The 13,733-nt window shown below is 40.3% G+C and overlaps 1 protein-coding gene across 3 annotated transcripts in view; it reads right to left on the reverse strand.

Annotated features, from left to right (window-relative positions):
• The window catches only part of LIN52 (lin-52 DREAM MuvB core complex component), a 74,824-nt gene that overhangs the window by 36,132 nt on the left and 24,959 nt on the right, over window positions 1-13,733 (reverse strand). The window lies entirely within an intron of this gene.

Consider the following 13,733-nt stretch of genomic DNA (forward strand, 5'->3'; position numbering starts at 1 on the left):
GGTTTATATGTCTCTCTCTCACTCCTGGCACCATCAATCTCTGGTAGTTGTATTACAGCAGGGTTTACACAGCCACTTTTCCGCACGAGACATTTCTGACTTGTGAGCCCATAAGCTCCCAAGCTGGCAGAGCAGCCCTAATGCTATCTTTGTCTTGCAATAACAATACAATGCATCAAAGACAACATGATTAGCAATTGAGTCCTGGAGAAAGACAATCTTCCCACCAGTGTTTCCCTTCATTTCTTTTAAATAAAGGTGAAAGCTTTGTGCTGGACTGGCAGGCATCAAAACATGGAGGTTTTTATTCGCAGGATTGATGAAAGCACGCATGTTTCCCACACCTAGCCCAGAGAGACTCTGGAAGGAGATGGGAATTCATTTTCTGTTTTATCCATTCAATTCCTGACCTCTCTACTGAGAGGAACAACAGAAGTGACAATTAGCATAAAAACTGGAGGTGGGTTTGTTGCTGATGTTGGGTTTTCTTTTGACATTACTGATTATCTGTTAGAATAAAATGTAATAAAAATGTTCAGCTTAAAATACTCAATATGTACCCTCAGGTAAAGACATTTTGTTATTCCTTACCTAAATGTTAGAATTTGTGCCTTAAAGGCTCTTCTTTGAATTATTACATTCTAATTTGGCTACCCCAAATTGTACCACAAGGTATTGTCACCAACAAGATCCCTGTAAAACAATTAGCGGTATTACAAACTGTCTGGTACGTATTGATATTCATAGGATGCCAAGTCTCCACTGCCCTGTGTGGAACATGCTTCAGACTGGCTGCAGATTCAAGCAGATCCCTGCAGTATTCCCTCGGTTCATGCCTCCAGCTGTGAGTTATATCATCTGGGATCCATTCCCAATTCTGCTTCTGATTCACGGCGCGAACTATCACACAAGTACTCATTTGTACCCCCACTTCCCCACCCACGAGACAGCCTGTAGCTCTTAAACGCTGCCAAAGTGACACACGGATAGAAGGTGCTGCAGAAGGGCATGAGGGGATTGTTATTTTGTCAGGAACTAAGTCGTTATGCGCAAAGAGCACGATTAAATAAAAATGCAAGTTTTTAAAAATTTCATCTAGGAATAGATTTTCAGCACCAGTTCTTTGACACCCCCCTGCCTTGCACCGTCAACAGCTCATGGCTTTGAAACCCTCTTAACGGAGGAAGCACAACGCTGAACTGTAGTTGATAGAGTGGAAAGTTTTCCAGAGTGCAAGTCCCATATAGGAGATATACGAACGCATGACAATTCTGTTCCCCCAAAGAGGGCTGCACCCTATAAATCAGGCAGAGAGCATAGACTCCTTCTGCGCGCTGAGTGAAATTACTGTGGGTTGGGGGTTGCTCCAGAGCACGTGCCCTCCTGTTCACTTGTCATCGGAGATGTTAACATTTCTGATTAATTCACAGACCTCTCATTTTATTCTTCATTCCTTTATCCTTGCTATCCTGTTCTGCTGCAGCTTAAAGATTCTTACCGACCTGCTACAATAATCACCGCCCGCTTCCCCCCCCAACCTGGTGAAATTGTTTAGTGATGCCAACCGCGCTTTTAATTTGCAAGACATCAGACACAGAGGTAATTTATACCAACATCTGTTCATTTCTGACTTCTGAAACAAACTCGCACATGCTGCTACAAAATCCCATTAGGAGCAGGAGACAGCCTTCTGCTATTCTGTATTCCTCTTCTCCTCACATACTCGGGCTTGCATCGGGGCTTTATTTTTAAAGATAGGATGCCAAACTGAAAGAAAGGACCTTACATCTTTGTATATGTATGAAAACGGCCAGGAAATAACATCCTCATATGATAAAAAAAATCCCAGCCAAACTAAGGGCAAGTTTCCACAAACATTAACAATCTTGTTTTGCCTGCTTCAGCTGCTTCTCTCATCTGCCCAAGAACCACAGTTCAATGTATTCCTGGTAAACACGGGCCAAATACATACTACATGGTAGTGTGTTCAAACGTCTTGGCTATTCCTTCTCTTTTGTTCCTCTTTAATCTGCACTGGAGTATGATTTGAGCTTGGGTTTCGCACAGAAAAGCCTCTAATATTAAACTGACTCCTCTGCTCAATATTGCTTCTGATAAATGAATTCTTAATAATGGGAATATCATTTCCAATGGGGCCTTTTGGAGCTTGCTGGAGTGAGGGAAGAGCTTGTGAATGAAGAAACCATCACCCACATTCTAAATCTGATTGCAGTCTAAGAGAGATGGTAAAACCTGCCTTAAGCAACTACCCAAGGGACCAGCAGAAGCCAGTTGCGTAGCAGAGGTGGGTTTTTTAATTAAAAGGTTGGACAAAACTGTAGTGAAAACCTTAGGGATTTTTTTCTTTAACATGGTTGCTTTAACCACAGGCTTCAGGTGCAGAGAGGGCTTGAGTGCAGGTTTCATTGTACCAGCAAAGAGGCACTACAGAGGCTGTGCAGCATGAAACAGAAATGTGAATCTCCCATGTCAAGTCACGATTTACAACCTTGCCTACACTGTGCATCTACTACAATAGAAAAATCAACAATGGACACCATCGCAATAGCTTGGATGCAAATTAATCTCACCTACTAGGGAGGAGGCAGAGGATACTAGAGACTATAGAAAAAACACTGTAAGACGTTACCAGCACTGGTTACAATGGAAGTTGAGTGCTTGAACAGACTCTTTCAGAAAAATGTACTGAAAAATGGTATCAGGCTATTATAATTAACAGAGAATGCTGTACTGAGTGATTTAAGTTTGCTGCTCCACAAGATCTACCAAGCAGATCTCACAAACAGGTACTGGGTAGGAAAGGTTGGGGCTGAAAGAAGGGGAGATTTCTACTTGATAGGGGAGCAGAATAAGGTTTAATATAATCTCCTCTTTAGAACTTCAATCCCTCAATCCCGCATTTAGCCTTGTTGCTTGGGGCTCCTTTTCTACTACAATTGTCCCCAAGCTGCCTCTCTGCAGTAAATTTTGTGGTTGCTGGTTGAAAAGATTCAGTAGTACAGATTGATTTCTTACAAGTGAGGAGATGAGGGATTACCAAAAGCAGTCCTGGTTAACAAGATTGGGTGCAGAATCTCCTGCTAGAGCAGCCCACTCTGCCAGTGTTTTGCATCCTTTCACTATGACATATGGGTTTCATTACACAAAGATTTTCCTGATTTTAACTTGGAGGCGATTACATTGGAAACTCAGAGCTATCTTTACATCTGTAGCAATTTAAAGGTTAAGTAACTTTTAATCAAATGACAAAGACTCATAATGTTTTTTCCTCGATTGAAAATGAAAACTGCTGTTCCAGATATTCCTTCCGATGACAATTTAATTAGAAAAAAAAACTGCACTGGAGATTGGGGTCCGGCCTGATTGCTCCCCGTAAGAAGCCTTCTCACATGTATGACGGCACAGGACATACTGTGTCATAAGGTCTGGATAGCCAGGAAATAATGGAAGGATTTACTGCTACAAAATCAGCAATGAAAACAGTGATTTACACTTATATAAGCAACTTTCATCCAGGAGAATCCCTAAGCAACACGCATATGCACATGCTTTTTTAACATAATATACACTTAAATGCAAAAGCACAACACACTTAATGATAAAGTCGATGTAAACGATATGCGACAAACTGTATTTATCACGTTTATCATGATCACTATATCTTCCACTGCTTACTGCTCCTAGGCTTACCTAAAAATCTCAAAACAAAGCTTGTAAGCATCTTCAAATCACAGATATTAGAAAATGAAGTCACCCACTAAAGAAGCATTTCTCTGTGTCTCCCCGAGATGTACAGCTCAGGGGACAAATTGGGCTGTGCTCCTCTTCTGACCTGAAAATGTAGCCGTGTTGAAATCTACACGTCTTGCTACTATAAAGAACTGGAAATGCAATTAATGCCCTGTGAACAGAACATGTTTTTAGCCCTGAAATGTCTTGTAGTATCACACTTTGAATGCTACATTCTTGACTACAAAAAGGTTATTTTAGGCACTGTCATACTTTGTTAGCTTATCGGTTATTCCTCCCATTCAGTTGTATTTACGGTAACTAAAGAACTTGTTTTTCAACATGGAAGGATTCCTTTAAAGTACTAATAATGCACTCTCAAATTACTGCTGTGTCTTAGGACTATACAGAAAACAAAACCAAAAGGGCTTTATTTCTGAAGAACTATCAGTGGAAATTACCAGTTGAGGGAAAAGACCATTAATTGCAGAGAGACAACAGTATACTCCTCTAATTTTTAACCCTTCTATCACAAGGATCTGTTGCATCAGAAATTTTTTCTTTTGTCCTGAGACACAATGTCAGGATAAGAAGACACAACCATTTTTTTCCTAGTCGGTAGGACATTAAAAAAGGGTTAGAAGAATCTGCCTGTGAATAACTGTGGAAGTCTTGCTTGACTGGACTTGTGAAAGCCAATGGCAAAGAGACATCTTTTGGCTGGGCTCAACTAATAGTGCATTTGGAACTGAAATTAAGAAAACAGTCATGGGGGTGGCGGAAGTGAAGGCAAAAAGACAATATAAAACCAGCAAAAATATTTAAGACTAACATCAGTACTACAGCCCTTGAAGAAAAAAGAACCTTATTTCAGACAAGACCAACTGAGTATTATTACCCAGGCAACATAATCTGAACTTCTGTCACAGGCAGAGATCTGTGTGGACCACTTTCTATCTCGAGATCAGATCCACAAAATCCTACCAACACCTGGATGCCTGCTGGCACCAGCTCACTCCTCTTCCTGCATAAAAAGAGCTCCAATTATTCTGCTAACTGCGTGCTTCCTTAACATAATTGTCAAATGAACTGCTACTTGATGACTGTGGGCCTTTGACAAATACTTATTAGTGACTGCTATACCAAGCTTAATTTCATAAAGAGCTGGAACTGCCATCTCAGGAGAGCAGTGGTTAGCGAAAGCAACGTCAGTTGCCTTTACTGAAGGTGGAAGGGGCACATGCAGACACTCAAACCTGAGCTCCTGGGACTGTTACATTTACACTGGAGACCAGCCTAATCACCCAGCACTCCTGAAACACATTTTTCAGGTAAGACGACAGAATCAGCATAAACCTCCAGGTGGAATAAGCTTGCATTACTGTGGCATCTTTCAATAATCAATATCAAAGCACTTGCAAAGTTTATCAAGCTTCACAGTATTCTTGAGACATGCAGTGATTTAATTCCCATCTTACAGATGGGGTCACAGCCTCAGTAAGGAGTGATGTACAGATGTATACTAAAGGAGTCAGCAACCGTGCTAGAATTCAGGCTCTGAAAGATGAGCTCTGTCAAGTCTTGCTGCAGCATTTTAAAATATTAACACCACCCTTGGTACAAAACATCATCGTCCTTCCCTTGGCGAATGAGACAGCAGAATCTGCCCTTACTTCAGCTGTAGTTCACAGTCTGGCAAGACTTGTTTTTGAAATGCCAAAGAAGGTGGGGACCTGCACAAAACCAGGCTGTGAAGCAGAGCAGGTGAGGCTCTGGACCACATATTGGCGACCACATTGGGTAAGTGACTCCACTTTGGGACAACACTCCCCATGTGCTATGGAAACTGTCACCTCTGTCAGAGAAGTGGTAAATAGCTGAGACTGAAACAATTTTAAACAGCTGCAACAGTTCAGTGAGTGCTACCTAGAGCCTTAAGAATTGGAATCTAATACCTAACACTTTCCTGAATCATGGAATCCTCATGTGACCTCTTTCTACCTCATTTTTCTCCACCCACAGTAGTGGGGTTCTATCATATTTCTGATAAGAGATCTCAGAGATCATTCAGGATTACCCAGAACGGTGATAACAGATCTGCTGCAGATTAAGGTATCCTCAAAAATGTTATTGTTGCTATCAATAAATACTAAAATTAAATCGTCTCTAAAAAAAAAAATTAGATTCCTTCTCTAGAGAATAATTTACCTTGTTCTCCTAATCAGATTTCCCTACCCTGCAAGGCAGCACCCTTCTGGTTGCGCTCAGCTGCAAACACTGCTGTGCACAGAGCTGCGAATGCAAACACAACAAACAGCATTCACTCACATACAGATGGGCAAAGCCCGCCAATGACAAACACTCAAAGCAAGGGGCAATGACATCCCTGTCCGTGCCCAGGGAGCTTCTAAACTTCCAGGTCACGGATATTAGGATGTACAGATATTTTGCCCTGAGCAACCCCCATATCAAAGGAAACTCTAATGGTACCTCCCACTTCTAGAAGCCGCCTGTGGCTGACATCCTGTGGGGCCAAAGACCTGATCCCTTTGACCCCCAAAGCAGGGAAAGAGTTACATCTTCTCTCTGCAAAGCCAATAAAAACCTCTCTTGATTATAATTTAGATAAGAGCCACTGGATTGAATAATAATGTCTGAAACTCCCCTGGCTGTTTCACCTTGAGACGTCCATCACTGGGTTAAACATGATGCTAATTGCATTTGGATTGATTAATTTCTCTCACTCCTGTCTATTCGAATAATGCTTAACAAAATAATCACAGCACCCAGAGCCAAATCTTCTCCGTCAAAGGAATGAAGCCATCAGAACCAGCAGAGATGAAAGAAATGAAGATGACCCGTAATTACTGCTACGGTGATATCATTACCATATTATAGAAAATGAGTGTACGTGGGGGGAGCGGGGGCTGCGATTATTATTTATTTTTTAATGGAACCTCACATCCCAAGAATACAGATCTGACACAGGGGAGCATACAGAAATACAGAACTAAAAAATTATTGTGCATTAAATTGCAAAATACAGTGAACACTGGGACTCCAGATGCATCGAGTGTCTTGTACTGTGAGCTGCTGTTTGTTCACTATTTTTCCCTTGCAACAATACTTTGTATATGCCTAGTAAAGAGAATTAAGATACCTACCTTCCCAAAAAGATCCTCAAGTACCTGCAACCAAACTTGCCCACAGCCCCAATGCTAAAGCCATTCTCCTTTAATATCATTACAAGTCATTTTACTTTGAACATTGGCATTCTGATTTTTAAACCACAAGACCTAACTTGATGCTCAAAGAAAAGCTAGCATGCAAGAAATTTTTTTTTCTTAAATGCCAATTCCTCTCTGAAGGCAATTATAAATTCCCTCACCAGCCACAGTAGATCACTTTCAACCATTCATTATGCTTGTTCTTTAAAGATATCAAATGTATCAAGTCTGGAAGAATTTAAATGAGGATTTAAAAAAAAAAAACAACAAAAACAAAACCAACCAAACCCAACCGCAACCCTAACATCCAAAAGGAAGGCCTTCTGCTCCCTTTATTCTCCAAAATACACTCCCAAAGCCCCTCTCATTTGAGAAACAAATAGCTTGGCAATTGTATAAGATCTTCAGACACCTGTGCACTGCAATTCTAATTGTGGTTTATACAGTTCACTTCTCTCTGTGCTGCTTATGTCTGCCCCCTAGTCTCAGACAGAAGACAAAAAAACCACACAAACTAGCAGCTTAAAATATTTATTCTGGAATAAAGCCAAGGTCAAATACACACAAAAATTTCACACGGCAAAAATGTCAAGACCTAAGACCAGACGCTGACTCATGAAGCTAATTAAACACAGAAAAATGATGTTCAAGGATTTTATAAGGCTTAAAGAAATTCAAGGTATGTTTCTAATATTAAAAGCAGGATGAAAGGCAATTTTGTATCAAAGTTGAGGATATTCTCAAGCATACCCGAACAGGGCTTCACCAGCATAATGTATCAGGGGAACAGTTACAGGTTGGGAGAGCTTTGATCACAAAGTCCCACAGATGTTGGATGCAAACAGTGGGATAGAAACGTGGCATGTTTTAACAAGAAGTGCTCTAAAGGGTGTTTTTTTCACCTGCTTGTACCAGAAGAAAAATAATCTCTTCCTGGCCTCCCAACCCCTGCAGAGGACCAAGAGTTCTTGATTATTTAAGTTTTCTCACCCCAGTATCTCAAAAAGGAATCATCTTTATTGAAGAACGTGCAGAAATGAGATCAAAACTGTTTGCTCAAAACTCTTGAGCAACTCATGAAAGAAGCTCAACGGAGGGGTCTGCACTGAATATATGCACACAGCCGGGTATGAAAGGTCTCTGGAGGTGAAGGGACCCTTCTCAGAAGGCACATGGGCAGAAGCACTGCCCGAGCCCACCAGGATGCGGTATTTACCAGTTGGGAGTAAAGCAGGTGAACCTTCAAAGTAACAATTTTTTCAAGTCTTATCAGTGGCTGGGGCACGCAGGCCATGGCAAAATCTGAGCTCAGGAGCCAATGGGAACAAAGGGATTAAGAGTTATTAGGAGTAGAGAGAATTACATATTTACAGTACAGTTACTGAAAAATAATCGTGTAATGATTATGTAAGTCCCTATACTCCTTTTGGCTAATCATGTTGGGATACAAGCGCCCTGGTTATGCAAGCCAGGGCACACAAATCCAATCAGAAGACATCAAGGCGTGTTTGCGGGGAGGTTTGCAGCTCTGGTTCAAGAATGGTTATGCTTCCTTGACCTCCAAAAGGCAGAAACTAGCCCCTGTGGGTAGGTTAGCTAATGGCTTGAGCTGTCAAGCAGAACTGAATTTTTAAATTTAACTTCTCAACAAGCTTCATGGGAAGAGATACCTGGATGAAAGAAGCTCATACTGTGACAGTCAGTATTTATTTGTTCAGAGCTATGTCTTTCCTTTAAAAAGCAGAATATTTAAAATTTAGTTTTCTAATCCCAAGATTCCTCATTGAAGCATTTTTCCATGTAGATAGCTGCAGCCCTTAACATGACAACGAATTATCAATACTGAAGGTCTCTACAAAAGGAATATTCATGCTTTTTATGACTGAACAATATTACTTGGTTTACACATGAAGTAAACCAAGATTCCTTTTGCCATTAGTACGATACAACACGTGAAATTATACAGAGGATTTCTATACTTTCAAAAAATCCAAGTAAAAATTCTGTATGAGCGCACACAAGTAAATGATTGAAATCTCAGTGTTCTAAGGCCAAAGTCGCAACCTCAGTTAAACCAGCATTACGGAAGAACAGCAATATGCAGTTTGCAGGTTGCAGAAGAAAACCTTCACAGTTGTCTCCATCATTTTATTCATTCCTCCACATGAATCAAAGGTACTTTCTTTAATTACTACCTTTATCCTTATCCTTCCCATTATATTCACTGCTTGCTTTAGTCCAGCTTTTTCAGTTATACACCTGACTAGTTTCACACACTTTGCGCACCACAGTCCTCTTCTGGCAACAGTATCCTGAGCTGAGGAATATTTGAAAGTCCAGAAGAGGGTTCAGGGAATTCAAAACCATCTTTACCAACTCCAAGTGGTCACAAGACATCTAAGGAAATGCACCGATTTAGAAATGTTACCATTTTTACAGCATCCAAATGCTACCAGAATCGAGTTGGGATTAATAGAGAAAAAAAATGTCTATTTGGAAGATTTGAAAAATCACAAGAACGTTTCTGTTACAGAAACTATCACTAGTTTTAATCTGACCTACTTAATAACAAAATCGTTATACCACTCAGGGCTATTTGGAAAAGATATTAAATTATAAACGATGCAGGCTCTGCTACAATTATTACAATTTAGCTGTTAGTGAGCTCAAAGGCAACTAGACAAGGCCCAGTTGTAAAAGCAGATGTAGCAGATGCACCCAAAAATAAACCCTCCCGGACCCATGAAGAAACGTGAGAACACTTTTCATAAACACCTTCACACTTCTAGTATCCATGGGTTTTGAAGAAAAGCTTAAGGACATGATTCAAATACAAGAAATGCAGAGGTATCAGAGTCTGCAGGTATCTCCTGAGAGTAGCAACCAGAGGAAACTCAGTTTCTTGAAACACAGAAATAAAGCATACTAGTCTACTGTCATTCCTAAAAAAAAAAACCAAACCAAACCAATAAACCAACAAAAAACCCAAACAAATCCAAGCCAAAACAAACAAAACAACATTAATTTTCCCTCCAGGTCTACTGAGATCAGCCCAGTAAGCTTTGGTACTCTTCTGCTTCCAAAAATCTCTTCATGCTTATCCCCAGTCCATGCATATCACTGGTCTGAGGCCACCATTACTTTCTTCTCTTATGAAAGCTGAATACCATGTCACAGCTATCTTCTAATGAGCAGACTAGCGTTCTTCATCCATTACTGGAAACCAAGAATAGAGGCACTATAGTAAAGCAGAAGGCAAACCACCTACAAGACAGCTCAGAAAGTAAAGCAGAAGGTGGAGATGGCCACAAGAAGTCTCCATAGGTTTAGTGACTGGTGAGACAGCTCTGAGGGTTGTGTGGCATTGAAGAAACTTTGGAAGCCAGGAGAACCCAGAAGACTCCATGATACAGTGACAATGGGGCTATCAGACATAATTGGATGTAGAAAGGCAGAGGGGAGTAGAAGAGGTGTAAGTAAAAAGAGAATACAAGGAAAAGTGACGAGTGAAGAAAATTCAACCTACAAGAACAGATCAAACGGTAGGGTATACAGTAAACATCATAGGAGAAAAATTACAGAGAATCATTCAGATTCGAAAGGACCTTGGCAGACCTCCAGCCAAGCTTCTGTTCAGAACAGACAGGCTGTTCAGGGCTTTAGCCAATCAAGTCTTGTCTCCCGTCCTCCCACCATGCAGAGGTGTGCAGAGCCTGACTATCTTCTCAATAACCTCCTCACGGGTACTAGCAGGCAGCTATCACATCCCTGTGAAGTCACCTCTCCCCCATGCTGAGCAAGCCCCATTCTCTCAGCCTCTGTTCACAGGGCAAGTGCTCCAGCCCCCTGATCATCTTGATGGCCCTCTGCTGAACTCACTCCAATTTACCATGCTGGGGCACAGAGGACACCATTGGACAAGGCATTGCAGATATAGTCTAATGACTACTAAGTAGAGGTGGACAATCACCGCCCTCAACCTCCTAGCCATGCTTCTATCAAGAGACGTACATGCAATCCTACATTCCATTCCCAAATATTACCTACCTGCTATATTCCTGTTCAACACCGCATCCTAGCCTCCAACCTGCCACCCAGCCACTGATCGGTGTACTGTTCCAGGACACTCAAGCACCATAATGAAGAGTCAGTGAGCTTTGTGTCCTGAGATAGGGGAGGAACTATTTTTTCCTCCAAGTTTTTTATGCATACGTTAGTAAACAGAAATTTTAAGCCTTTTTTGTAAATTAGTATATTCTCTCTTTTTAAGTAAGCCAGGTAACTAGGCGTGAAAATCTTGAGGCAACCCAGAGAACGATCTTTTGAAAACCAAATGACAGCTTGGCCTGCTACCCAGAAACATCCATCACCCAGCCCTTCTCTGTTGGGATTTTTGTTGAATGAGTCTTCTGCAGGTTAACAATTAGTTTTTAGCATAAGAGTCCTGTGTCATCATCATCTCCCCAGGAGAGAGAAACAGGCTGACTGATTTTTAGATTATATGCTCTGATAAAACACAGGCTCCTGCTTCCCTGTGTGCTTGTGCCATGCAGGCCACCTGCTCTATGGAACTGCCACTGGGGACACTCTCAAAAAGGTTTAATAATAATGTTCTCTCTAGAGATGTAACTCAGAGCATGCTCTGAATTTACATTCTATATCACCACCCAAAATCTTGTATATAAAATCCTATCAATAGATAGGATCTAAGACTAGTCACTAAAAAGAGTAATACAGTGTATTTTATAAATGTTAATTCCTATTAAACAGGAATCTGTCAGGTCTGTAGCCATAAAAACTGCAAGTGAAGACAGGAATTGATAGAGCAGGGCAGATCAGTGATCTACCCAGACAGGTATCCTGTTTGACTGAACCCAGTATCAGAAACATTAAAAAAAAAGCAAGGAACCCCATTATGAAGACATATGAAATAATAGTCTGAAAGATTCCTCCTCTTCCTAAGTGCTTGTTTTATATCCTAAGCAGCTGATATTTCCTACTTCATTTTATATTTTATTCTGCTATAACTAGAAATGTTCTCATCATCCATTTAATTGCCTGTTCCTTTTCAATAGCTGCTAAGTACTTGGTCTAAAAAAAAAATAAAAATCCCAGTGTGGCAGAAAGTTCCACATCAAATTATTCATTGTGTAAAAAGCATTCCTTTTTGCTACTTTTAATCTGACTGGCTTCCATTACTTTTTTTCTAAATTCCCCCCCACCTCTTCTTCTCAGGGTTGGTAGTCAATAGGAATTTTCAATTTATCTTCTTAGTTGTAGAGATGTAAAATAACAACTGCGCTACCTTTCAAAATCAGAGATTCACTTTTTTTTTCTCCACATTCTCATGAAGAAATCTCTTGATTTATAAGCAGCTCTCTAGAAGTGAATGGTGTATTTCACACTATCTCAAAATTATTCCTACCAAAAGACTGCCTGAAGTGACAGAGTATCTGAAGTTACAAAGAGAGAATGAGAGTTACTTCCTTTCTTGGAAAAACTTATGAAACCTTATGCAGAAATATGTGTTGTAAAGCGCAAACGATTATTAAAGTCAAGCAGAAGAGGTGGGAAACAGCACAATAATTTGCTGTGTCTTGGGAGCTTCACTCAAGCCTGAAGACATACAGGGATAGAGCAATCCACCCTGTTTCTCCACAGCAGGGAGGGACTGTGCTTTCTTCTGGCTGTTCTGGACCATCCCAGGAGCTCAGGAGGCTTCATGGGTACATGCAAAACAAGGTTAAATGCTGCCACAATCATCAGCTGCACACAAACTCCAATTACTTTGTGTAACTAAATTCTCTGGCAAGTTCAGGTAGATTTGTCTTGAAAATTCTGCTAAACACCAAGTTGTTAGTTCAGAAACACCAGAATACTATTAAAAAACCCAACATACACAATATCAGAACAATTTAGCATAATTATCCTTATCAGTCCAAGTATAAAGAACTATCAAGTGAAGTTGGCCCAGGTAAAAATCCTTGTGTCACTACTTTATATCCAACTCAACTCATCCCAATTATTTTGAAATCTACTCTTTACAAACGTGCCAAAGTGACAAACCTTTGTTAAGGAAAAAATATCAGTGTTGTTTAACTAAAACTTTGTGATTACAAATGCACACAAAGATCACACTTCATTTGTTAATTTTCTCAGAATTACCTAACCAGAAGTAACAGCAAATTACAATCACTTTAGAACTTACTGAAAAAAAAAAAAAATTGCTATTTACATACGTGACATAAAACATTTAAAGATACTATGGCCTTTCGAGCAGCCTGCAATTTATACAGAAAGTGAAGATGCAAACAACAAGTTTTACTCCACTCTCTCCTTTCTATATTATAATAGAAGAAAAATCAAGGCTGTGACTAATTGTTGCCACATTTGAAATTCAAGAATGTCCTCTTATGTTTCTGATAGTAGTTCTGAATGATAGTTCTACACCAATGTATGCAACATGGGCAACAAACAGGAGGAGCTAGAAGCCACCGTGCAGCTAGAAGGCTACAACCTAGTTGCCATTACTGAAATTTAATGTGACAAATCTCATGACTGGAGCTTGGCTATCGATGGCTACAGGCTGTCCAGAAAGGCCAAGCAAGGCATTGCCTTTTACATCAAGAACAGAAAGTGTTTGTTGTCTTTCTCTTAATAGATGCAGTATATAAAATAAAGCACACAAAAAACCCATGGAAAGAAAGAGAGGTGGTTTGACACAATACCTAAGCATGTGGAGAAGTGTATGGAGAT

Source organism: Calidris pugnax, unplaced genomic scaffold (assembly GCF_001431845.1).
Source record: "Calidris pugnax isolate Ruff unplaced genomic scaffold, ASM143184v1 scaffold56, whole genome shotgun sequence".
In the NCBI taxonomy this organism is placed as follows: Eukaryota; Metazoa; Chordata; class Aves; order Charadriiformes; family Scolopacidae; genus Calidris; species Calidris pugnax.